The 27,821-nt window shown below is 40.2% G+C and overlaps 1 protein-coding gene across 9 annotated transcripts in view; it reads left to right on the top strand.

The window, feature by feature from the left end:
• The window catches only part of SORBS1 (sorbin and SH3 domain containing 1), a 173,487-nt gene that overhangs the window by 40,091 nt on the left and 105,575 nt on the right, over positions 1-27,821 (top strand). For 6 of the 9 annotated variants that reach the window (XM_074830699.1, XM_074830712.1, XM_074830696.1 and 3 more), the window contains exon 2: positions 3,097-3,155. The gene's annotated coding sequence lies outside the window, so the exon portion shown is untranslated. Of the gene's footprint in view, positions 1-2,987; positions 3,011-3,096; positions 3,156-16,077; positions 16,227-27,821 lie in introns of those variants that run through there. The other 3 variants (XM_074830697.1, XM_074830715.1, XM_074830698.1) reach the window with 2 other exon arrangements.

The raw sequence follows: 27,821 nt of genomic DNA on the forward strand, positions 1-27,821 counted from the left end.
GCTATTACTGCCTTGCTAGCTGCTAGGAATGTAGCTGCAATAAGTGTCTGATCCTCAGGGATATCTGTAGGAAGCATGTCTTAGTGACTGAACTTAATTGGACTCTGAAAGAATTTCTCCTCCCTTGCAAACCAATGGAAACAACAGTCCTTTGGTGCTCTGAATTAACAGTAGATAAGAATGGTTCATGTCAGAGTTACTTATCTAATGGCAAGACATACTACTACTGCTATTCATAATAATGTTTGCTTCAGTATACTTAGGCATTTTGCCATCTTATGGTGTATGGAAAGTCCATGATTTTCCTTGAGCAATGTTGCTGGAATCAGGGTATATGTATCTCACTTACTGTTCTCAGCCTTTGACTCTACATTCTAGCCAAAAACATCCAGGACTTTTTTATTTTTTTTAAAAAAAGAGGTCTGACTTTTTTTTTTTTGTTTCTATTTTCAGAGGCATTTATTTGTGCAGTGTGACTGAGGGTAGGGCACAATTTGGGTCAAAAAGCTTTGTGCAGGTAAACAATCCAAGTTTGACACATTGCAGACAACTTGTAGACAGCATTTGCCCCTCATAAATTAATACAGTGGAAAAAAAATACTAACCTCTGTGTTTTCCATAACAACACTGGCATTAGAGCATGAGGTAGGCAGATAGGGGATTTGATCCAGTGTAAGTATAGGATAGAAAGGGAAGACAGAGCTGTGCCATTGCTAGTGTGCCTCTCTTTTTTTTTTTTCTTTATTAGAATTCCTCTATAGGGATGTCAGCACATCATAGTGCCCAAATTGGGTAGAATAGTGTTATTCTTCCTGCTTTACAGACAGTAAGTGAGAAATTAAGAGCTGAATGCCACAGGAAGACAAGACAGCTGGGCTAGGCATGCAGGCAAAATGTCTCTACTGTTGAAAGAGGCTTTAGGATATCAGTGGTACCACATGATGTCTGATTGGTATACCCAGCAGTGTTATGGCATGCTTATGGGTTGCACTGTCCAGTGTGGTAGGCTTGATCTATTGACTTTTGAGGAAATGAGGCTCAGAACCTGAGGAGACAGGGTAAAGAAGGATGAGGTGTTCCTAGAGCCCAAGTCCTTACTTCTGGGTTCAAGTAGCTGGTGAGGCAGGTTGATTTCTGAGAGGGAGAAAGAGGTAGGAAAGTTGATGGGAATTTTACTTACTCCCCAGAGCAACATTGTGGGGAGCAAGAAATTACTCACTGGCTAAAGTACCCACAAGAAAGTATCAACACATGCATAAAACTTGTGACTGAGAAGGGAACAGTAGGATAGAAAAGCTGTGGTGTGCTGTGCATCTAGTGTAGAGCAGCCCCCCAGAAGAGATTCCACTGCACAGGGTGATGGACTAATGTTTGGTGTGAGGAGTTGCCTGACAGTGTAGGCAGGAACCCTTCCTGGTGATAGAAGGTGTGTTGGAGAGATGTTGGTTTTTTCCCTCCTGCTTCAGGACTGCAGCTGTCTTGACTCACACATAAAACTTCCAGAATGAGAAAGGGAAGTTTAGACTTCATATATCCAGCTGAATGAATACTTTTTATCCTATAGTGCCCTTCCCACTGGGGAGAAGCTGGTATCTTTGCCCCATCCGGAGGTACCTACTTGTCTACCATTTGAGAAGCAAACAAAGAAGCAGGGAGGAACTTTTCAGTTTTGAAAAGCACCATCTTCTGTATTGAGAACAGACAGCTTTTCACTGGGAGCATACAAAATGTGTAAATGTTCCCTTTTCAGGATCCAAACACAATGGTGATGCAAAACTGTGAGCTCTATCTGTCCTGAGGCTCTGTAGCACAGGATGAAAGACAGTTTGGAGCATGGGCCCTGCTTGTATTGTTCATGTTGGACTTGGAGAGTATGAGTTGAATTCTGCTCCTTGCTGGTATTTCTAATCATTTGTTCTTGGTGGCAGCAGCAGAGAATGAATTTCCCAGCTGCTATCACCTACTCTTGAGAACATGTAGAGAAGTCCCTGTTGCAGATGGGGAGATTGGCAGGTGAGTTCCTCCTATATAGCCTTAACGAGGTGAGAAAAACCTAGATTTAACCTTGAGCCAGAGATCCTGAAACCAGATCTTCTAGAGGGCTTAGATCTCATTGAAATACTCTAAATAGCTTTTGCAGATCTGTCTTTCTGGGCAGCTCTGCTCCTAATTGGTTCTTAAGAACACCTGTAGTAAGAGACAGGCAAAGGCCAACTTCTTCAGTCAGGAGGCACTTCCCTGAGAGACTGCAAGGTGAAGAAGCCGAAGCGTAACATCCACAGGAGGAAACTGGCTCTGTGGCACACCCATTGTATAACTACATATCGGTATCCACAGGCGGTGTCCTTGATAAGTAGAAAGACACCTGACTAAATAGTGATGGCCGAAGTTGTAAAGCAGACTTCTGTGTATGTGAGAACTTTTGTCCTAGTCCTGACTCACACGTAACTTTGTGTTAACAACATAGTAAGAGTAGTGTTAGAACATTTGTATATATCAATCGAGCAGTCATTTATGTTACAAACTAGGAGAATTTAACTATTTACCAACTTTCATGATATTTTTAGAATGTTTAGAACGATTTCAAAGATGATGAGTAGAAGTTACTCTGTATGAGTTGCATATAGTGTTTTCATATTTGGCTCTATTTTAACGTGCTATGGAATCTAGTTCTTTCTTGTCACCAAATGAACCTGTGTATGATGTATTAGATCAAAACATATTCCTGTCTCCAAATGCTAGCAGCAGCACATTCAGTTCTCTGGATTTCAGCAGCTAAAGTGGGTGTTGCAGGAAGTTTGGCACTGTTTCTCTTTGCAGAATAATAAACACAGATGATGTTGCCTTGGGTTTCATATAGGCATGGAGGCTCTTGCCTCATAAAAGCTGATTCATGGAGAAATGATGACTGTTAGCTTTAAAAGATAACAATACTAGTTGAAGTAGATGGGCTACAAATGATTGCAAATTTTCTAGCAGACCCCTGGATGGTGGTTTCTTCTATTTTAGAGTGAGAGAACATTTTATAGTTCATTTTTCTAACTGCTGCATTAGATTATTGTGTTCTATAACACTTACTGCTTTATTCTTTTCCAGGAGGAAGCCAGAACATACCTGTAGAGCTGTGGCTTCTCTTTCTCCAAGCTCTGCCAAAGGTATGTACTTTATTCTCCCCAGTATTCATCTTGGATGCAGTATGGAAACTTTCAGAAAAGTGAGTTTCAAAGCTATTGGCAGAAGACAACTACTTCCTTGATTTTTGAATGCAATATTTTAAACACAATACAAAGGTGTTCCCAGAAAGTTGCATTGAATCAAAACTAAGCTTGAGAATTCAGGTTAATGTGTACAATAGTGGCCATCCTGCTTGTATTGGCTGTTGCAAGTGATCTTCAAGATTGGGCTGCCTGGTAGTGGATAAACACTTGATTTCAGAGGCTCCAGAACATGCACAGAGCTATTTCATAGCAAGTCTACACTGACTTCAAAATCATGGTCAGTGTCTGTTAATATGATTCCCCAAGGTTATACCCTAACTCATTTATCACTCCTGGGCAAATAACATGGCATGATGAAAGCACCGTGTCCTTCCCTTGCCGAGTCTATGTGAGTCTTCCTAGCTACCTGTGAAAAGGTCTTGTTTTCTAATTAAGCACAGAATCAAGGTTGTACTGCTCCTCCTCAGCAGCTCGGTACCTGACACAGTTTTACGAGGAGAATTGCCTGATGTGGAGAAAGTGCTTTCAGCAGATGGGTAAAATTTTGATCTAGAAATAGGATAACATAGTATATAAGTACCTGATGTTCAAAGGTTCAGAGCTGTCTCTGCTGTCTAGTTTGTTGTATAACTTAGAAGAACTGAAATAGCTTTTGTGGTGATAATTGTTAACATATGATTGCAGAGTTAAGAATAAAGAATAGTGTTTTTCTATAAATGTTACTGTAAAAGCCCATAATATAGCATGATATTTCTATGTCTTTTCTGAACTAATGCAAAGAACTATGTAACCTAGTGATTAATTTCTATAGAATTTTATAGGATGCTGCAAAATTCCAGAGTAAAATTCTGTGTTTTCTAATGAACTCTACATGTCAGCTTGATGGTGTCTGCCTGGTAGCAGAGAAAGCAACATATAATGAGGAACAGTGAGGCTCCTTTTTTGCTTTTTTATTTGTTTGTTTTTTTCTTCCTTTTGAGCAGAGGGTGGGAAGTGGTTCCTTTGAACTATCACACCACATAAACTTTGACTGCTGCAATTTGTATACCCTGACATAACTTCTAAATGTACCCCCACCCCCTTGTAGCTGGAGCTGATGGTACGCCAGGTTCTCAATGAGCCATGGGCAGTGAAGGTGCTCGTTCTGTCTTTCAGTGTCCCAAGAACCATGAATATTTCCTGGTTCTGCATTTGGAAAGCCAGATATTTCCTGACCCTGTGTGAACTCACCAGTGTTTTCCTCCTTCCATAGACCCCTCTTTTCAGTGTGGAAGAAAGAACTGAGAATGATTCAGAATTAATTTATGCAAAGTTTTCCCAAGTAATTCTCAGCCACCCATGGGTTTTCCTGGAAGAGTGGTATACAATAGGCCTTTGTCTCCAAATGCATTTATTTATTATTTTTGAATCTAAATGCCTAGCTTGACCCCAATCTTAAAGGGCTTTTTAGTCCCTGAGGCTTAGCAGTTCATCCTTGAAACCTTTTGAAGATGTGATTCTTCTGTGAGTATACAAGGTATCATAAATCTGTTCAGTACTAGAATGAATGCAAATTACTCTAATTATTTCTGAGTCAGAGCTTGTTACATTTGAAAGGAACTAGAGACAAAGCAAAATGGCTATGAAAGAAGTTTTATGGTTTCTACAAAAATATATTTTTGTGAATTAGGTCTGGATTCCTCTCAGCAACAGGTTTGCAGTTCCTACGAGTTGTGAGCTCTGAATTGGCCATGTAAGATTAGTTGCTCAGTTACCTATTCCTTTGATTATTTGTTTGGGTACTTGAAACTGTGTTCTTTGGAGGCAAAATAAATCAATGAATGGATCTCCATCTTTTCTTCACTTCAGATTAATTTGTGTTAAGCACGAAGGCATTGTACCACTTGTCCAGCTAGTGATACAACAGTTGTTTTAATCTGGAAATAATGTTACTCAAACAATGAGGACTTCACCATGAGGTTTACATTCTTCTGCTTAAATGAGTTTTTTTGGAGGTGGGTTTGTTTTTTTTTTTTGCTGGTCTCTGATCAGGTAGGAAAAGAGTGTGCTTTTAACTTAGCCTGTTTAAAGGTCCTGTCCCCATTTTAGTTTGATTCTGCTAAGTAGTTTGGCCTTGTGGAACATAGCTTTCATGTTAAAATCCTCTCACATGTGAGCTCTGATATCTGATGAGCTGAAAAGTTAATGAAAATGACTATATCTTCAGGGGAGGTGTTTCTGACACCAGTTACAATAGGTACATCAGGTACAATACCTGTGGCCAGGTTTTGATGGGTTTTTTTCTCAAGACCTGAACACTTACAACTGAGTGGGAATTTCTGTAAAGGGTTCAGCTTCCAGTCATATGGGGGCAGATTTTCTGAAGTATTTCTGTTCTGGTCTTTCTGAAAATCTTTGTCCCTAACTCATTTGCACTAAGTAGCCTTCCCCTCCCTGCCCCCCCTTCAGAACTGTAATACTTCTCACTTGATAAATGGTGCACACCTTTCCTCCCAGAGAGATATTAATTTATAGCAAATCTGAACTCTGAAAACTGTGTTGGTTGCAGGTAAATATATTTTAACTAATACTGAAATCTTGTCATGCATGATCCTGAAAGTGAGAGAAAAGAGTTATTAGCTCATCTGGTTTACTGCTGTGCTGATACAGCTGTTATCCCTGCAATATATTTTTGTACTGCTTGGTCCAATCTACTTTTAAATGACTGAAGTGGTGAAGTATTTTTTATGCTACTGAAGAAACTGTATGAAGTCCAACAGATTTCACTGTTACAGAAATTTTTCCTGATAGAGTTGTCTTTTGCTAATTTTAGATTTGTTTCCATCAGATATAGCTCCTTTTCTTTCCTAATGCACAGCAATAATTGTGAAAACCTTCTCAATTCATCACTTAGTCAAATCTCTTTCAAGGATAAAATATCGAGTGCTGTTAGTAAAACTGTATTAAAATTAGTAGGAAAGGGATCCTGACCTAGGATGCAGTGTTGGAGGTAGGTGGCTGGATGGGTGCCATCCAGAACTCCTTGTTTCAAAGCCCCTACAAACATGCCACAACAGTGATTCTTTATATCCCTGGATTTCATGTCAACAGTGCACAAATTGTTGAGATTATGGGATAAGACTTGTCATCACCAGCTTCACCATTAGGAGCAACCTGATATAGAGAGAACAAACCCAAAGAATTCTGTTTGTACAGGTTGTGGAAACTTGTGATGTGGTTTGTTTGTCTCCATGAACATTAACCTGAGGCTAGATGGCATGAAGGCCTGACACTCTTGCTGCCCTGTTGGATTTTCTCCATTAGCATCACCATATTTTATTCATTGGCCCTGAGGCTGAGACGTCATATGTTCCCTGTTTGCTTGAGCATTCACTGCTTGTGTGGTGTCAGAGATGAATCACTCAGCTCCTATTTGGTCTCTGAAATAAAAACTATGCATCTCATCTGCTGCTGGGGTTATAATAATATAATTCTATACAGGACATGATACACTCAAACCCAGAGAAAAATCATGCCAAGTGTGATGTGAAAAATGGACAGGACCATTCTGAACTTTTCAGCCAACACTAAAGAGAAAGCTCAGGTTTGAAATATTTGTTTCAAATTTTGTTAACATGGGGGTCTGGAGGTGGATAACACAAAGGCAGTAAGGTGCAGTGGTTGTAGCTGAGCACAGTCCCACGTCCATAGTGCTGAGCTCCCAAATTCTATCCTGATTCAAACTTGGAAAGAGTGGGTAAGGCTATTTCCAGTGCTATGATGTTTCGTTAGACCACTTCAACTGAAACTGCAGTGTCACAAAACAACTGCATTTTTTTGATTCCAGAAGCTTCTGACAGTCAGCAAGGATTGTATCCAAACAGTCTCACTCTGAGTGTTAGTGCACAGCTTGTTCCAGTAAATGCATTATTACCTATTAAACATTTATACAGCAGCATAAAGTTACACAAGGATTCACAAACATAAATAAGACCTGTTTTTTGCACTGTAGAGCCTCCAGTCTAAATCATGCCTAGATGACTACATACAGCACAGCTGCTTATAGGAGGAAGGGTGAGAAATGTTTGAAGGAAAGGTGATTTCTGAGACGATGGTGACTGGAGAAGGGGATTTGCAGGTCTAGGAACTAACATCAGAAGGTGTAAAAAGAGTGAAAACAGGATTTGAAGCAATATAACAAGTTTGGGAAGTAGTTAATAATGGAAAAGAAGTTGTTAGCTATGAGATAAGCTTGAATATGAAATAGCCAGGAATGGATAGGAGAATTCTCTCTTGCCACTTCTTCACATTCAAGCAGAAAAGTCTTCAGTATCCAGATCTGATTGAAAGCATCTTGCAGATTTTGAGGATAGGACACTTGGGTGGCTTTCTACCAACATTCTCTGTGTACTAGCAGAATGGAATAAAGTCTGTGAAAGTTCCTGTCTTGAAAAGCAGTAAGTATTTATTTGGTCTACCCTGATCAAAATGCAAGTATTCCTTCATTACCTACTGTTTTTCAGAGCTCTACACTTTTTTTCTTTTTCTTCTGTGTTCCACCTGGGAAGCTTCTTTTATTGCTTTGGTGCTTCCAGAACTTAATTTCTTTTCTCTAGCTTAATGCTGAATTCTTGAGGCTTCTCACAGTTTTTCCTTTTCTTTTTTTACAGCAATATCAAGAGTGGTACAGATGTTTTTATCTGTTGCCTGGAGCTATAGGAAACACTGCATAATGAGCTTCCAGCCAAATGGAATCTGAGTAAATCTATAAGTCTAGTGGACTATGTAGGAAGAGAGAAATAGTGCTGATGATATCTGCGGCTGGCTCTGAGCAAAGCTGTCTAGGACACAAGATAGCCGTAAAATAAAAATTAAAAAAAAGTGAGGTCCTTTCTGGTCTGGAAAACCAAAACCAAAGAGAAAGAGTACATGAAACATGAGATTGTTGGTGTTGAGAAAGAAGTGGCATCAGTTGCTACTTTTCCTTCTTGCTGTCTGTTGGCAGTATTGGGCTCCAGAGGAATTTTGACACAGCCAAATTCATCATTCAAATGCATTCAATCTTGCCCATACTGCTGGGAAGCTTTTAGCTTATTAAAACTAACAAGTGCAAGTTCTTAGTAGTTCGTAAAAATAATTTCATGGCAGTGCTACAAAATTACGTAGGTTTCTGCCAATTTTGTTCTGTGGTGCCTTGAGGTTTCATCTGAGATCTGAGCAAACTGCAAGTATAGTGAAAGACTGGGTATAACTGGGTATACAACCTTGATATATGTAGCATTAATGTAAACTTTTGCCTGTTTATAAGATGAAGTGACTCAGCTCAAGTCCTGGAGAGAGACTCTGGGTAAGGTTGGAAATGAAATGAAGGTCTTTGCCTAGGGCTTTTCAGTGCCTACGTGCCCATTTTGTCCCTGCAACAAATTTGCATGTGGCATTTGGAAAACAAAATTTTTCTTTGCCCAGTACTGCACTTAATGTTCTCAGACCATTACACTTCTCTTTGCTTTCCCTCACCCCCACAGCCATTTTTAGTATACAGCTATCAGAGGAGTTACTAAACATTTGGCTGAATGCAGCAATTTTTATCGGAGCACTTGCGGAATGTGGGAAATCAAATGCTGGAGAGCTACTTGCACAGAGACAGCAAATTCAGGAGTAATGCTGTCAGAAAAGGGACGTTCTGTCACCAGCTTTTGTTGTCTGACACAGTTGCCAGTGAAGTGAGGGGGCAGGTCACGCTGTCTGTCCTGCCTGATGGCTCTGCCAGCTCAAGTCCGTTTGTGAGCAGTTCTGCAGCATGACAAGTGCCATGGCTGCAGGACACAGCACAGCTATTGGGTACTCCCAGCTCGGAACTGAGACCCGACTCAGGACTTTAAAGAATGAAATCCCTGTTGACAAGTACTTTGTGGACTGTCTCTGTTGTAAGCCTCCACTCAGAGGGCTTTGACCCTGGTTTGGACAAAATCTGTATGACTAGTTCCAGGTTTCTGGGTGCTTGGGTTCTTCTGCTGATCTGATCTATTGGCAGCTGCTAGCACTTCATGATCTGATGGTCACCCAGTCCTTGGGGCAGGGCTGGTTGACCAGACTACGGAGCGTTATGTGCTCCTTTTGTAGACTGATGACAGTGTTCAGGACTTGGCCTAAAGTGAGTAGGTCTGCTCAGAGAAACACATATTGCACCGGAGTGTATGGAAGCGCTGCACCCATCCCTCTCAACCACAAAACCTATCTCTACATACAAGTGAGCAGAAGTTGTAGTACCCTAAAACTGTTGCTACAGTACCAGTCCAGTTGGAGTGTGTTCCTTTTAGGTTTGATCTATGGTTAACATAAGCTTGTGAGATTGTCTTGAATTGGCCTGACACTGAAACCAATTTTGGAAACATGAAGCAGAGCAAAGGTAATTTGTATAAAAGTCTACTGCCACTGCAGGCACTGGTGCCAAGGAAAGACAGCTGGAGAGAGGGAAATGTCACAGAGAAGGGGGATGGGACCTGTGAAGTATCTATAAACTCAAGAATTATATCTATAAGACTTTAGTGGCAGCTAGAAAACAGGGGGTGAAATAGAAGGAGCAGTGGCAAATGATGCAGATATTAATCCTGCATTACAAAATATTTCCAAGAAATTAAATTTCATCCCTGGAGGAAAACCAAAAAATACCAAAGCCAAAGCTGATAGTCGGAAGGTGAAATGGGAACCAAAGCCTGTGCCAAGGTTAAACCTTCTTTTTTTTCTCCTCCCCATGTATTATCATAGGGAAAAAGTCAGAGACTGCTGCTTTCTGCCTGATCCAGAACTAAGCTGGGCAGGCTGTTTATGGGATGCTTGCACAGATCAAGGAGATGAATTGTTACTTTGCATTAGAACAAGTTGGGGTGGGGAAGAAAATAAAGGGTCAAACACATGGGAAACATCTGCTTTAAGGAGGCATTTTAGAAATAAGCTTCAGCAACAGGGAAGGAGAAGCAGCTGTGCTGCATGCAGGGGACCACCAGAGCTGCAGTGGGAAACAGGAGAGAAGAGGATGCAGAGCTAGTGATAAGGCTTCAGCCAAGTCCAAGAAAGAGGCAGAGGGAGGACCCAGACTGCAACTTTGTGGCTGAGATACCTCTCTAGCCTAGACTGAAAGTAACAGTTTAGAGTGTCTGTGGATAGTAACCTGCCTTTACCCTAGACCCAGCTCAGGGAAAGGAACAGGGTGCTTTGGACTTTTGCTCAAAGCAGTGTAGGTGGTAAACATACAGAATGATTTATCAGAAATGGTGTGTCCTTTGTGGAGGGGGAGATACCACCGTGTAATCAGGAGGGAAATGAGTTATCTGGAGAACATTAAGCAGCCAAAGAGGGAAGGTGCTAGGTTAGGGCTTCCAGACTCTGCTTCTTACTGTGTCACAGGTTCTTTAGGTGACCTTGAGCACAGCACTTAAGAGTAAATTCAGATGTTTGGTTCTAGGTCTTCAGAAGTGCTAGGTGCATTGCTCTGGAAGTACAGACAATCATACTTCTTCCCAAATACTGGTTTACTTGAATCTGTGCTATCTCCCAGATCCTTTTTTCTGGAAAGTAAATTTTTTCCCCTACATTGCTGAAATTACGCTGTCCTTGTTTCTCTAGTTGTCTGACTTCATATCCTTTTCATGTTGCTCAGGGGAGACTGATGCAAAGCCCACTGAAAACAGTAATAGGATTCATGTTACTGAAAGCAGACTTTGGATCAGAAATAAATTCATTTATTATGCCTTGGGATTGTACTGTTTATGCTCCACAGCTCAGTTTCTATATCCCATGTTGTATCATTAAAGACAAGCTGGAATAAAATTCATCCTATGTATCCAATTGTCTCTATTACCCTTTGAATTTATGGGAAGTCCTTCCTATACTTAGAGATCACAATAGCCCTAGAATTGATCTAATCCCTGTTTTCGTAAAACCTTTTTTTGGATGAAAGCATCTCAAAGTGCTCTACAATAACTATGCTCAAAGCATTCTGGTACAACTCTTTCTGTGGTTGTGCTACACCACCATTCCCATAATGAGCCACAAGCAATTGCAGTTGTGGGATTCCTTCCTTGCAAGTTGAAAAGAACTGTCCAGAGATGGGCAGAGTTATACTGGGTTTTGTTTGGGACTAATATTTCTTTCTAGCCTAAGTGGGCTGGAGAAAGAAAACCAACAAAACTTTCCATGAACCAGATTAAAAGAAAGTTTTGCTTCCCTGGTGAGAAGAGCCACTCCCAGAGTGCTGTCGGGGTGGGTGGGGAAGTTAGCTGGAAGGGAGAGGCTTCAAGATCCAAAGAACAGATTGAGACTGTTGAGGTTCTGCTTAGCGTCTCTGATGCTTGATCACGTTGTCTCAGCCTGCCAGATTTCCGAGTTAGGTCAATCTCAGTTTGGTTCCATAAAGCATGTGCACTTTTTTAATGGATCCTGAGAAATCTGAGCCTTCTGTGCTCAGGATGGGTATTAAAATATCCCACGGGACTTCAGTGTAAGCATATCAGTTTGTGGTGACCTCCATCAAAATGGGCATGGGCAACTTTCTGGTGTCTGTTGAGAAAGTGCTTATTTTTTTAAAAGATAGCACTGCTGAGGAATTTATTAGTACATGTTAGGCTGAAAGTTGGAATTGAGATCTTATCCAGAGGGCCCACTGATTTGCTTGCAGATGCTAGTTAAGGAACAGTAGCCCTTCGTTAACTTTCAGGGTTTTGTGATGAGAGACCAGTCAGGATAGATGTTGTCCACTGGAAGGTTTTCAGTGGTCTTGCCTCTGTGAAAACAGAAAGCTGTTTTTCAAGGTAGACTGTAGAAATGGCCTGAAAAAGTCAAATGTGGCAGAATTTGAGAAAGATCCCATGAACCCCCTGATTATATCATAGAAACAATGGTCTGAAGCCAAAGTTAATAATCTGGCTGTCACTAAAATCACTGCAAATTTTCCAAAGATAATAGCATCACTAGTAATACAGTACATGCCATTCCAGAACCAAAAGATGAAGGGTCCTTCTTTTGATACATTTAGCCATCCAGTCCATATATATTGCAACTGCCTTCTCCCTCTCAATATTGAGTTTGAAATAATTATGAGTGTTTCCAGACAGAAACAATTGCTGATCAAAACTGTAAAACAAAATGTGGCAAAAGAAGATCTTATGTTTTAATGGCAGGATTAGCTGCATTATGTTTCAGAACAGGACAAAAAGTTTTTTACTTTTCAACTTTGAAATCCCTTCCTTTCCTTGAAAAATTTTTCTCCCATCCTTTCTGTTTCTCCATCCCTAACCTTTGCTCTCCTTTCCTTTTCATCTCTTTGTTCCATCCAGTGGAAGAGGGTAAGGAGGAGACAGAATTAGGAGAAACTCACTGATATCCCAAACTTGATTTATTACTTTAAAAAATTATTTTTTTAAAATGAGACAAGGAGAAAACCCTGAGAAACTCCACAGAAATTCTTGTTGAGTTGCAGTGGCTGCAATAGATTTTTATGCTGTTTCAGCTCATAACACAGGTGTAACTCATCAACTGGGCATACTGAAGGCTATCCATTTGCACCTTCAAACACTATAATGACTTTCCTGATCTGTAAAAACACTTGTGTTTGAAGGCTTTGTGCTAGTGCACTTGTTCAGAGGAAAACATCATTTATTGAAGGCTGTCTACCTCTGTAACACCTAAGAGACTTCCTGTCTAGCTATTGAATTGTCACAAGTCTGGTTATTTTGATGGAGTTGCTATACAAAGAGGAATGCCTGTGGACATGGAAGCATCCCAGAACATGTCCCATCAGTGTATTGATCTCTCATTCATCTACTGAGCAGAATATCTGATTGCATCTTGGCTGTTGTTTTGATAACCAGCATTCCACCGTGTTGCACCTACATGAGTTACTCCATCAGTAATTTCCTTAATGTCTTCTGACATAAGAGGTGTAGTTGAAACTGAAGATAATGAGATTTCCTCCAAGGCCCTCTTGATTCCTCTTGAGTTACTATGCAACTTTTAATTATAAGAGTGAAAGAAGGGGTGGGGAGGAGGGATCTCATCAGTTTTAGTCAAGCCTTGAAGAAGGGAAGGTAAGACTGCATCTAGGAAAGGCAAGTTATTTTGAAGTTATTTTTAATTCTGATGGTTCTTTAGCAGTGGATACATGGTAAAAGTGAAAGAGGTAAAGGATGGACCTGTCAGGAAACAGTGGTGAAGGAGAGTCGGGATCACAGTTTGCTGCTATGAATGGATCAAAGATCAGGACCTAAAGATTATTGATTTGGGCCTGTGCAGGAGGAAAGAGAACATCTGTTCTTGTTCTATCATCCCCTGCCCTGCTGGGGAGGGGATGGCATGTACTCTTCAGGTTGGGTGAAGTGAGAGAGGGGATAGGAGTAAGAGGCGAAGCCTTGTGTCTTCACCATTTTTCAACCTGTTAGCACTGAAACACTCAGAATTTTTCCAAAAGGCTATTTCAATGTAGGTGTGAAGATTTGCACAGGAAACATGTATTTTCTCAGGTAGACCAAAAAGTCTGTGATTTGCTAGTTTCTAGTGACTGCACATCTTGTACAAGCATAAAGCCTTGACTAGCCCAGGATTTAGAAACCAGCTTTCTCTTTGTGAGGCTCTTCTGCAGCTTAAAGAAACTATCTGGCAAAGATGGCATCAGAACTTTCTTTTTAACATGAAGAAAAATTTTTGACAAAGAGAACAGTACCAGACCTTAACCTGGATTACTTAGACAAGTAATAAGCAAAAATAGGCAGCATCTGTATTCTACGATGTGGATGGAAAGCAGTAAATATTTATCTGTCCTTTCCTTCCCTTTGAAATAAACAGTTAAGACTCTGCTGTCATTCAGATAATCTCTGTTTCTATACTAACCATCTCTTTAAGTGAGACATCTATTTCCTATTACAACTATATAGAGGCCCTGAACTAAAATATTTTGCATTCCTTTGCAGGCCTCCGGGAAACATTAAACACACAAGGAAAGACAAACAGCTATGAAGGCCCTGTTTAAAATTAGGAGCAGAGAAGGGAAGCAGAGTTTGTGGCTCCTTTTCTCAGACCTGATCTGAAAAGGATCTCAAGTCAATCGCTTATTTTCCATAAAAGTATCTTGTTTCTCAATATTAATTAAGACCAGCTGTTGAACCAGCAGGGCCAGTTATGCCTTTTACCACTCAGTGAATGCTTGGCCACTACAAGTGTATTTTTAAAGTATGTCTTTTATTGAAAAAAAACCTTGATTGCATGAACTATTTGCTAGTTGCTGCTATAAGAACACTCATTACCCAGTGATAGTCTGCTTGCCTTACACTGAAAAATGCTATTTGACAATATATAAAAAGCATGTGTGTATTTGAAATAGCTTTGCTACAATAGGATTTCACTATCAGAATGCATTAGTTTTTGTAACTGTAGGCAAAGGGAGGGAGAAAAGAAAACAGGAGTAATAGCTGCTGAAATCATTATGGAAAAACTCTTGGTGAATAACATTGCACATGAAAGTAGTTATACTGGAGTGAACAGCAAACCATCACAAGTGCAGGGATTTGAAAGGCAGGCCACCTTAGGTGCTGCCCTTGGCATATACAAAGTCACTTCAGGATGACTTTTAAGGGTAGCACCTAACTGTTGAATTGTGGTTACTAGTCAAAATTTCCAAAGAGCTGTGCTGCTTTGGGCCTTAATGTACATAGGTAATTCCCCATCTGTGAAATGGACCTAATCATACAGACAATTTCTCATTAAGGACTGTTGTGAAAATTAGATAAATGACAGTATAAGAATGAACACAGGTGTGGCTCAAAGATCCTTCTAATGAAGTCTGCTGCTCTGGCAGTGGTCAGTGTCACAGGTCTAGGGGAAGGGTAGAAGGCAAATGCAAACTGCTACTTTACCTTCTAGTAACTTGTGGTTTAATAACTTCCCAAGGTAGGGGTTTTAGTTTAGGATTGTTCTCTCTTTTTTTTTTTAATCTCATTTTTTGAGCTTGCTCACACCGTGAACCTCCATAAGATCCTGTGGCAATGAGCTCTGCAATCCAATTATGTATGATGTGAAAAAGTGCTCCTTTTGTTTGTTTTAAAACTTCTGCCTAAAGATTTCTTTCAGTGCACCTGAGTTCTTCTGTTACCAGAAGGAATGAGTTCCCAGATTAGTGGTTTTGGTGCCTTTCACAGTTTAATAGAGCTCTCTCATCTCCCCTCTGCCAACATTTTCTCAGACTGAAGAATCCTCGTTTATTCAGTGTCTCCATGTCAAGAAACAGTTGAAGAACTTTCATTGTTCTTACTTCTGTTCCTTACCTAGTTCTAACTTTTGAGGTGACAATCTGTAAGAGGCATGCCATCAATTCTAAATGTTGCTATTCGTGAGATAGTATTTGTTGTTTTCTTAGGACTTCTTGGTGGGCAGTCATTTGAAATGAATCGAGTATTACATTACACGAAGATTTAAGTGCTATAAAGCATACACATACTTGTACTAGTCCTTGCAGGGAGGAGAGAGAGGATTTCAGAGGGATCTGTTTTCCTCTAGTGAGATGTAATGATTTTGAAAATGGAGAGCTAGCTATCCACTATGTCATACTTACTTCTGAGCTGAGTTAGAGACAGTTTCTGTAAGAGCAATGCAGAGGAAGAATGAAATTCAGACGGAAAATTGGTTTTCTTACTGAGATTCCAGAACAAAACCATTTTACACCTAAGAAACTTAATCAAAAACTGCCTGGACATCCTCTTCCTTTCTACAACAGCTGTTTCCACTCTGTATTTTAATGAGTGGGCTGAACTAAAACCTTTGAGGAAGGGCTTTCCCCTCCCTCCCCCCTCCTTGGCATCCCTACGTAAAAAGCTGCACTACAGTATTACACTATGTGCTTCTGTTGAATGAGTAAATGCTTATGGCTGGACAGTCCAAAGGAAAGGCTACATCATGTTCTCAGCTAGTTAAGCTCCTTAATGCAAGCTTTTTAAACTTTTCCTGGGATATATTCAACTGATGTGATTTTGGCTGCAAGAAGTAAGTATTTAAAACCTCAGAAGATTTAAGACCTTTCCAGTCTCTTCCAAATTTTCTGCTATAAATAACTTGTGGATAGCTGTTGGTTTTGGAGGTAGATTCTGTTTGAAGTACTTCATTTTACATTTCCTGTTAACTGTTTATATCTGTTCTGAATTATTTATAAATTCCCTAATATTGCATACTGAGATTATCGGAGGAAAGTAACTCAAATGGTGTTGTGTATAATGTGTAGTGGAAAATATTAAGTCCCTTTTACTGTGTAACAAAATGAGACTTACTTATCACCACAGATGTTGTTTCCAAACTACTTTTTGAGTCCCCTATTTCTTGATTTATCTCTGAGTGACTTTTTTTTTATGCTGGTTGCATAGTTTTATTCAGTGTCTAATCAGTCCCTCTTATGTGTGCTGAGAACATCTGCTTTGCAAGTTTCTGTGTGCTTTTACAGTAATACAATAATTTCTCTGTCTTTTGTATGCTTTCTCATACGAAGCAGAACTGAGAAAATGGTGAAAACAGCGGCACTTCCCCCCCCCCCAGCCTCCCCCTCCGGTTTTCCTTCGGCACTAGATTACATTCACTAAACTCAGCAAATAGCAGAATTCCCCCTGGAGTACTGGGAAGCAGACCAAACTCACTACAGTTGCATTTTGCTGGACTACTCTTGTAGCAGGGTTTTCTTTTTCCTCTCTGTCTCTTTTATGGTCTGCTGAAATTCTTTCTGTTGTAACTGCATTCCTGATTGATTCCATTCTCCGATAGCATCTCTTGCCTGTTAAATTTATCCAAATGAACATCCTGGAAAAAAGTAAAAGAGATGCCATGCATCTAACTGCAAATTCAAGTTGAGAAATTTATTACTAAAGCTGGGAGTAAGATGGTCTCAACTTCAAGCCTTCTTAATAACTTACTTAATTTGGGGCTGAAATGATTGTGTTTATTTAACAGAAAATTGAGGGTCATATTAAGCCTTAGAAACTTAAAATTTGGATTTGGTTCTAGATTTCTCTGCTGCAGCTGGAACCATTTAGGGCCAGACTCAAACGTGATGATTTGACATAATTAGTAGCACAGTTAAAACATTTCAGAATAGACCTAAGGTTAGGTCTTTCTTGGTTATGCTGGCATAAATATGGAAGAATTCCTTTCATTTTAAAAGTTCCAGTCTCTGTGAACATGCAGACACTTGGACTTTAAGACAAGCATTGTTGTTGATATCTGGGTAGGACCTTCACTCTTGCTTTCCAATTTTATTCTAGTCCAGTAATCACATGCATCTGTCCTTGCAATATTCACCTCACCTGAGATTTGCATGGGAGCAAATAGCCAGTGCTTCCCCAAAATGGGATATGGCTACTCTGGGCATTCCTATGGCCACAGGTAGCCTGTGCTTTGTGAGAGCTGTGTAGTTGTTCTATAGGTTTTGGTTTGAGAAATTAAAACTGCGGCTATCTGGATTTTGCTCTACATAGCTCCTGGCTATGAGCCTATCTGTTCTGCTTGGGAAAACCAGGCTTAAATTAAGCAGATAGAGGTTAACTCCAGGATCATTTAAAAAACACTTCGACTTAGGTAGATTTGGGTGATGGCTGAAGATAGTAACCCAGTCTCTTTCTCATGATGGACTTCAACTTTAATGTTTCCTTTAGTTATTCATCTGCTTGCTTAGTAACTTATGGTTGTTCTGAAAGGCTGGAGCTATATTATATATTGTTGCAGACAAAGGGCTACCTGCTGCTGCTCCCAAGTGGAGAGGAGTCCCACTCTGCAGGGCCTTCTCAAGCACCCCTGAGTGCCTCCCCAGTTCTCCCAGTGACTGGACATGGCTGTTAATGGTCTGAACTCAGGGGGCTGAACAGTACTGAACACCATGCCTCAGTTTCCTGTTAAGCTCTTCCAGATGACTTCATTGAAGTTTCAATGACAAAGTTTGTTATTCCACAACTTCCTGAGGCAAACAGTTCAATAGAGGCAGTCATTTAGAGGAAGAGCCAGAACCCAGAGCATGGTTAATAGCTTTTAAAGCACCTCATAGAGAGCTTCCTGCGTGTTCTACAGGAGAGACTTCTTTTGTGAGACTTCTCTGAGGTGACTGAATGGTCTCCCCTTATGCAAACTATCCTCTCTGTACGACCATTATATGATAGTTTAGTGTCTTGCACGCCTGTAGTCCATGGCCAACAAGGGAGAGAGAAAAATAACTAGATGCAGGCATAAGTGGCACAGCAGCCTTGTCCAGCCTGCCGTGTGGCAGATGAAAACAAGCTTTGGCAGTGAACTGGGGCTCACTAGGAGGAATAAGTTTAATACCTAACTCTGTGTGATCTCTAGCATGTTATTTGATCTGTGTTAAGTTTCCTCACCGGTGAATGCAATAATGCTTCATTTGTCTGTACTGGCTGTGAACTAGTCTGATAAGAACTATAGTCTTATACATAGGCTTATACCTAACACATTAGGGATAGGCTTTGACTGGACCTTTAGGTAATGATATAATAAAAATACTGAAATATGAAAACAGATTATTTCAGGTAACTGCATCATCTGTATTTATCCATACAGAATGCTGAATTAAAGATCTGCTGAAAGCTTTATTAGGAGAGAGTCACATCTGTCACATAGAGCGTGTCTGTTTTGCCTCACTTTACTACAATTAATCCACAGAAGTGAGATATTTGTCTCTTATTTTTGATTGTAAATTCTGGTAATAACTGAATGGAGGGAAGCAGAGATTTATGTTGATGTACCCTACTATGCAAGCTGCAGTAATGTTTAACACATGTTTTAATGTAACTTTCTAAATTATTTTTAGATTCCATTAAAATCTGCTGGCTCTGTATGTGGTAGATTCTCCAGAGCCAAGTGCACATAACTCAGGGGTGTCCTGTCATACAAGAAACCCCATCCAGACCCTGACTTGATTAGTTTCTGAGTTCCCACAGTCTTATGTTCTGAGCTCCCAAGACTCGTTAGACCCACTTAATTTTCACAGAGAATAAACTCTGAAGCCTGTTTCTGTTTTGTCTACCTCTCATCATTTTGCGAGGTTATGAGAAGCTTTTGGCACTCAAATCTTAGCTAACCTGTTTTGCAGTTCACTTTTAGATACCTCTTCAGAGTCTTCATCCTCACTCAGTGTCCTGATTTCTTCTGTGTGACAAAATAATTTTTAACTCTGCTGATTCTGATGTTAGAGTAAAAAAAAGTTGAAGAAAAATAGACAAACTGCAAATTTGGGTCCTCATTAGTGAATAACGGAGAGTAGGTAAAATGTGAAAAGATTTTAGGGAGTATTTTTTAAATATTATTTTCTGCATGATGTGTGAGTGATTCTTTAAAGATTATATGAAACAAATGTATTTTGTGAAGAATAGCGTACTAATGATCTGTAATGATACACTTTCTTGTGGATAGCATGCATAGAAAGACTGTAATCCGTGAAGTAATTAAAAGGTATAAGTGGATTTGTCTTTCAATGCACTCAGTATTCTCATTCTTCCCAGTTTATTCATGTTGTGAATCAGGAAATGGCTGGGGTAGGAGAGAAGGTGGGATTCGTAGAAGTAAAGGAATCATTAATGATGTCATCAGAAATCAAATGGCACTAGGAATCACTTTGGATCTGTTTTTCTCTGTGTTATTCATCCCAAATTTTTTTGTGATTGGGCAGACAAAAGCTCTCCTCCTGGTTAGGAACTGTATGGCTGCAAGTACTGGCATGGATCAGATTCCATGATGAGGACCATAACTTGGATTTACAGCAGTAGAACTGAGACCTGGAGTAACTGTGTTTGAAATCAGTTATTCTGGATTGACGCAGGAGTAAGTGAAGTCTGGAGAAATGCTGCTGTGGTTGAATTGGCATAAATGTTAGCTGGAATATTCCAGGAGAATACAGCAAATAAATGTCAAAATCTGGTTGTTTTGGGGTGAAGAGACTGAGTACTTAACATGGTGATAGAAGTGCAAAGCTTTTATAGAGTATCGATCATTTTCTAAGTGCTTGAAAAGGAGACTGGTGGTTTTAGTTCTGCTTTTTAATTGAGAAAATGAGACACTGCTCTGTAGTGCAGTGATTGAAGAAGACTGGGAATAAAGCTCAGATTTCCTGAATCCCAGTTTGTAAATGAGCTCTTTGAGAATCTGAGTCCTGCTGAATTATCTTCAGGGAGGAAACATCACACTGAATTGTGATTACTTAGCAGCACTCTGAATAGGAACATCCTAAAAGGTTTGAAAGTTCCATGTCAGAAAATCCATTTTTCATAAAGGCAAATCTGGTAGATGTGTGGATAAATGTCTTCTGAAAATATGCAGGGGGGGCAAAAAAAGCCATCTCCATTAATTCTATTTGCATCTTATAGTATTACCAGTAGCAGGATGTTGTAAATTCCACATGCTTATGGGTAATGTCTTATTTTGTAAGCTTCCATACAAAGTTTCCTGTATCCTGGATCTTTCCTCAAAGTGTTGTGTTTGGTTTGGGGGTTTTTTTTCTTCCTGAAATGTCTTTTTCTTGTAGGAAGAGGAAGACTGATGTAATGTTCTCCCCAATAAGTCATGTGCTGAGAGAGGAGATTGTAACTTTAAATTGTCTTAGAGCTCTTCATGTGATCAGCCGCTCCTAAAAATGGCAAAACATTACTGTTTCATGCACACTGAAGGGTTGTAAACAAGAAACTATCCAAAAATACCATAGTTTTTGGCAGGGACAAGAATATTTGGCAGGAAGTTTTTCTGAGGATAGCACACAAGACAAGTTGGTTTCTTCTTTTTTTTTTTAATAAGATCAAAAGGTTTCCCACAGTTTTTGGCATGATAATTTGTATTTGAACCTGTTTTGGGGCACATTGCATGTAATTAAGTTTATAGACTTGTCCAAAACCTCAAATTGTGAGCTCCTACACATAAATGGCAACTCATCTATCACGTCTTCAGTAGCAAGGGGGAGCAGGCTGTCCCAGAGCCATTTAAAATGCTTTTCTTTCATATTCGCCAAGTTCTTTTATTCTCTGTAGGTTTTAATGACTCAGACCTCAGAAATCTCTTCCATACATGGTTAAAGTGTAACCACTGGTTGGGGGTGGAGGGGGAGGATGGAGGGAACAACTTACTGTACTGATAAAGTTTTAAACAAACTTGGGTGGTTTTCTTGAAACAGCATTTCGGTCCCAAGTCATTCATATATATTCACACACAGGATATCTCTCAGACTTAATCGCGCTGGAAGCTAGTGGAAAGAAGTATCCATATACAGTGAATGCAGTGTGTTTGCATCCAGCAAGGGTAGCTAGCCTCAGTCCCTCATCCTGGTCCATCATCTTAGCCAGGATACTTTTCTGGGGTCTTACTTTTATAAGATTCCTTCAGCCTTTCTGCCTTTGTCCATCTTTTACGCATGTGTTAACAAAATAACTTGGTCAATATCACCTTCTTTTAACAATGGACACCCACTGCAGATCTATCTTGTTCTCCCATTAAAGTAGCTTAGCACAGACAGGACTTACTTTTGAGCAGACTAGTAATGAATGGTCAACAGAACTATCAGATCAAATGTTTTGCACCTATTTCTATTTTTAAAATATCCTTTAAAATAATTTAAACTTTTCTGTGTGACTGAGCCCTCTTCTATAGTTAGACACATATTCAGAGGGGCCGATTTAATCTAGTGCTCACTAACGTCAGACAGACTTAGTTGTCATACTGTCTCCATCACAAGCCTGGTCAAGTCATCTAGCTATTGTGGGTAGGATTTTCAAAAGCACACAGTGCCTATGTAAATCCATTCCCATTCAGGCTGATAGAGGCCTAATTCTTATTTCCACTAAGGCTTCATTACAGTGCCTGGCAAGGTCAAGAGCCTTAAAATGATGCTTTGCCCTGCCAGAGGGGTATAAAGGGACCCCATGCAAATGCAGATCTGGCACTGACAGTTTTTTCCATTGATTTCAGTGGAAGCAAAATTAAACACAACACCTTTTCAAAAATTTCAGTTTGTGCTTCTTTGTTTCCCCAGTGTGAAAATAAGCCTAATAACACATACCTACTTCATACAGATGCAGCAAAGTTGATTTAATGTTTGCACAGCCGTTTGAAGATGTCCAGTGCTACATAACTGTCAACTCACATCCTTAACTTAAACTAATTTGTCTGCTGATCAGTGAAAAAATTTTATGGTGTTTTGTATCTCTCTGAGAAACATCCTCAAATCTAAGTAATTTAGTTTTATTAAGACAAACAATGTATTGATCGTGAGTTTGAGAGCCCCAAGTGTGGTGTGGATTTCTGATGTGCAGGGCTGCATCGTTGTGGGAGGGTTTCTGGTCCCGTGTTAGCCATGCTGTATGTCACAAGACTGTTGATGGGAGCCAATTTCTTTCTGTCCCAACGCTACAACAATCTATCAGTTGCTCATGGCATTTTGTAACAGATCCTTGTGAAAGTTCACAGGGATATGAGGATCACTGTCTTCTAAATGCCACGTGTGTTTTGCAGACTGATAATGGAGCATTTTGTTAACACAGTGAACTGCCTTTTCTTCTCCTGGTGACATTCTAGAGTTCAAATTAATACCACACCCTGTAGCTCAGGATAACATAGCTCAATTTGTATTAAAGTGCTAACAAAAGTAAAAATAAAAATGTATTTTAAGGATGTTCTTGTTACAACATGGAATGGTCGTTAGATAAGAGACCACAACAGTAAGTATCAGTTTAATAGGAACATACAAACATACACTAACAGATGCCTCAAACCCTTGCTTGCAAGAGAAATGCCTGCCTCTGTGAGCGACTGCGTTGCTGTCGGTGGACTTGCTCGTGAAGAGGCTGTTTGTGTATGAAATGGCAAAATCAGATCTTAAATGAAGAATGCAGCATGGTTATTCTGTGAAAGTGGGGGTTTATCTTGAGGCATAGGGCTTTTGCCATCTCTTTAAGTAAATGAGTAAGGTGTAAAAATGATCATGATCTAAAATGTTACTTCAGGAACTATCTCATTCCATTTCCATTCCTTAGTGCTGTGCCTGGATTTACATGATCAATAATGTACATAAACCTTTCCTGGACTTAATCTGTATTTCCTTCTTTTTGTGTTGTATTTTTGTCTCTGTCAACATTAGAATAAACAGGATCTGCCAGAGCAGATTATTAAATACAGCTAATAATATTGACTGTTTCTGGAATGCAACCTGATTTACAATTAGAAAAGCTAATTGGGGTTTGTTAATATAGGAACAGTAAAGCAGGTTGGAAATGAGTCAATCAGCTCTTTTCTGATAGCTGTGTAGGTAGCTGAGAGCACTCTCTTACCACATCTGATGTCCAGTGCAGCATATGTTAAGCATGTTATGTTAAATGCACTATGCTTTATCAGCTACAATATTTTATCATTAATACAGTTGTCCGGATCCCCTGGTACTCCAAAGAGGTTATATCCAGAGTTTACCAGTGATGAATAATCATCCTTAGCACTATGGCTGCAGCCAGGGTGTAGACTTCCTCTGAGGAATCTAGACCCAAACCCAGCTTTTAAGAAAAGGGCCCTGGCCTCATCTGTGTCAGAGTAGAGAGGGGTGCCAGGATTTTCATCTCATTTGAATGCTCAGCCACACAGCCTCCATGGGACCCTTGGGAAGGTGAAAGGGTGACCATGTTACGAAGTTGCTGGTTTAGTGTTCCAGACCTACCACTTTTACTAAGGAACTGTGCCGTCTGGCATTTGATTAGTTATCTTAATGCCATGGGATCCCAAATATTCCATCATAGCCTGGTTGATATTTTAAGTACAACCACATTTCCAGTCTGGAATTGACACCTTCAGCTGTGGTATTTACACCAAATGTGGTTGGGTCCAGGCAACCTCTCTGCCAAAACACAAACCACAACTTTAAAACCCACAACTTTAAGTCTATTACAAGCTGACACGACCTAACTGCATATAATGCTGTTTTGGTGGGAAAAGAAATTGCATGGCTGTTCAGTGCCAGTTGTTCCCTTCCCTTTTGTAAAGGATTAAGCATCTCCATGTAGCAGGGAATGAGAGCAGCTCTGCAAATGGGGGCTACTGCCTGTGTGCTATAATCTACATCTAGTTAGTGGCTATGATCTCAGCTATTACCACCTGAAGATGTGCCAGAGGCTTTATTGCTGTATTTGCTAGGGGGAGGTAAATCTCACTCCTTTGTGTAAAAACTAGGTTTTCAGGCTCTTTCCACAGTGAGTAGAGAAGGAAAACCACTGCCATGTGGTGATTCATTCCAGCTTATATACCTGTTTTAGGACAGGGTGACTTATCCTTTCAAAGCCCTTGTCACTCACCATTGACTGCAGAGGTAACTGTCTAGGTGCCTGATGTTTGGTTGACTCTAGTTAGGTGAAGTGGATCCTGTCATTACTGTTTATCCCTCATGTTTGTACATGAGGAAATGTCCATGTTTAGAATCAATGGCATCACTAATTGTTATCTTAAGTGAGGATTATGTTTTACAAAGTTCTTCTATGCTGGTTTGCAAGCCACGCTTTGGCAACATTTTTTTGGAAGATTCTCACTGCTGGAAAGCACTGGGTAGCTGATCTTACTGGGAAATAGAAAGTAGAGGGTTATGAAGAGATAATTAAAACTGCAGCTCTCTGCGAGATGTAAAATTTCTGAAAAATTAAAAATATTAAAGTTTTGTGCTACAAATGCTTCAGGAGCATGGTGGTTAATCAGAGTTGAATGGGATTTCACCTTTTTGCATGTGTAAAGTTGTTGATCAGGAATGGATAGTCCTGCTCTGAACACATCACATAATGTTGTGAAAACTTAGTTATGAATTTACAAAGAAGGTAAGTATCCAGAGGAAGTTGGGGCAAAGTTAAATCTGTTTTAGTAAAGTCGTATGGCACTTGCATAAATGGTGTGCTGTCTCAGAAGCTTTCTGCAACTGCAGCTGTTTGCATCCTTAAAATTATGGTAATACCTGATTCTGCTTAGTGAAAATGATTGTGTGCACAGAGTTGCAGGGATAAATCCTAGGTTTTTTTTTTTTTTTTGGAAACCTGGACCTGCTGGCATCCAAGCTGTACTGGGGGTTCCTTAACAAATGGTATACGGGGAGACCCAGTTTATTGTTCCAGCAGGAGGGCTGGCGTTCTGTTTGTGTTCATTTTGTTGCAGATGGGAGGAAGGAGTTGTAGTAAGATACTGTGTTCTTGTTGTCTCTTTTTGCATTGGTGAGGAGAGAAAACCTGGTTTGATTGTCAGGCATACTGAATTCCTTGAGCAGGGGCCTGGTGTACCATGGGTGGTAGCAATGTCATATTTCACTCTGCTGTTTGCTGAGCTGCTTCACTGATGTGACCAAAGCTGTTTCCTGGTAGGGCCAGTTTGGATGGAAGGTGCTTCCATGCGTGTGTGGCAGTTCCTCTTTGCAAGGTACTGGGCAGCTAACTTGTTTCACACAGTCCAGTAAAGTTATGATATGGAGATGACTTCTATTCTTTCCTGGACTGCTTTCAAGATCATGTTGTCCTGGAGCAGTTATGTAGAGAGTGGTTCTCTTCTGAGTCATCCAATTTCTTTATTTTGTTTTTTTACATGCTTCTCTAGGCATGCTTGTGGAGTGTGTCTGCTGAAGGGTGTCAATACTTGACTGTATAAGCATGTTAATTAATTCTTAATATCTTGATTATAGACATGAAGCCCAAATCCCTTTGGTTATTTAGAGAAGCAGAGCCTGGAGAGGGCTTGCTGTATTACTAAGGATGCTTTTTGTCATTTCAGAGTCTACTGGCAATTGACTGCGGTGTAGACTCAGTTCATCAGGCCACTTGTGGCTTCCTTTGGGACTTCAGACAAAACATCCTGCCTGTGCTTCAATTTCTTCATCAACAGAGCAGGGACAACTCTTGCATAGACATAGCAATTGGGACTTCTCAGAGTTGCTATGAAGTTGTTGAGATGACATGACATATCTTGTAGAAATGTATAGTTTTATTCTGACTGAAATGCAGCATTACTATTCCCCTTGCAGGTCTCTTTAAGAAGAGTGCCAGGAGTTTAGCACTGATAGCAGTTCTCTTACTTTGTGACCAGTCAAGTTCTTGCTATTTGTAACAGCATAGTTTCCATTTGTCGTGACAGACTCTTTCAAAGTCTTGCTCATTATTTAGGACTGGGTTATATCACTTTTATTTGTTTCTGTAGATGCTTTCATCAGAAACCAAGTCCAGATGTAGTGGGTTGGCAGTAGATCAGGTTGAACTACCCAAGGTTTTGCTGAGACTAAATAAGGCTTAAATATTTTCATTCTGTTTCCTCTTCACCTTACTTATCGTGCTGGCATTGACAGAAGCAAGGCTGCTTTCCCAAGTGTTGATCGCCCTTCTGCATAGTCAGTAAGTGCTGTTAGCAGTGTTTAAAATACAAGTGACTTGTTAATGCAAGAGAGAGACAGAGGTTTGAATAGCTAACCCTCCTTGTTTTGGCAAGCCTATTAAGATGTCAAGTGGCTCATGTGGTGGACAGGATTCAGAGACCTGCAGTAGCACAGCCCTGACATTTGGAACTGGCAGCCAGCCTTGAAGGTAACAGTGCACTCAGTCTGTTTTCACAGTGATTCTCCTCACAGGTCTATATCTGGTAATAGGCTGCTGCTGGCAATTTGCATGGCAATTCAGACTAATTGCCAACAGCATTGTCACCTGTCACAAACAATTCATAATCAAATTGTGCCTCTCTGCAACTCTGGGCAATTATCATGGGTGTTACAAGATGTGCTATAATGTACTGTGATCAGTAAACAACAGCAGTGTACTGACTTTTGCTTTCTGAAGAGTGCTGGTGGAAGCCAACTTGCTGCAAGACATGGCTACCTCTGGCCCACAGAAGACATCCTTTGTTTTCTGTGTGCAGGAGCCAAGAACGAGGGATGGCTTACACTCAGAGCAGGGTGTGTGACAAAATACTGCTTTAAGAGCACCAATACCCCCAAAAGGGCCTTATGGTGAGGCAATTTGACTTTAAGTCATCCTCTCAGAATAAAAGACACAATCTCCAACCCCTCAAACTAAGGTCTTAGAGCAACATGGGCTTTATGGAAAGTGCTGTTCTGATTTTTAGCAGTTCAGTCAGTAAAACAGCATGACTTGGCATCTAGTTATAGAAGAGGTTGGGGAAGGATATAGCTTGCCAGATATGCAATGCATTTGTGTGATTTACTTCAGCAAAGATGTGAAATACATCCTACTCAGTCTGGGCTAAAGAGGAACCCTGGTGTTAGGAAAGCGCATAGTTTTGAATGGCAAATGGAGAGTGGAAAAGCTGTGAACCCCCAAGGAGATGCCTTGTCTCCCACCTGCTTGAGGCCAGCCTGTGGTGGTGACAGACCTACCTCTGGATTGAACCCCTAAGACAGTTCTCTGTGTAACACAATGAAACAGTAAGATTTGACAGAAGATGAAAATGAGTTTAGGCTCCTGTTTCAGAAGAGCTGCTGCAGTGTTTTGTGGAACGCAGAGTGCTGTTGGAACTTCCTGGTGCTGTTAGGGCCAGTGCTGCTTTTCTGCTCATACAGAGGTCTCTGATTTGTAATACAATTCAGTTATGTAT

Source organism: Strix aluco, chromosome 7, assembly GCF_031877795.1.
Source record: "Strix aluco isolate bStrAlu1 chromosome 7, bStrAlu1.hap1, whole genome shotgun sequence".
NCBI lineage: Eukaryota > Metazoa > Chordata > Aves > Strigiformes > Strigidae > Strix > Strix aluco.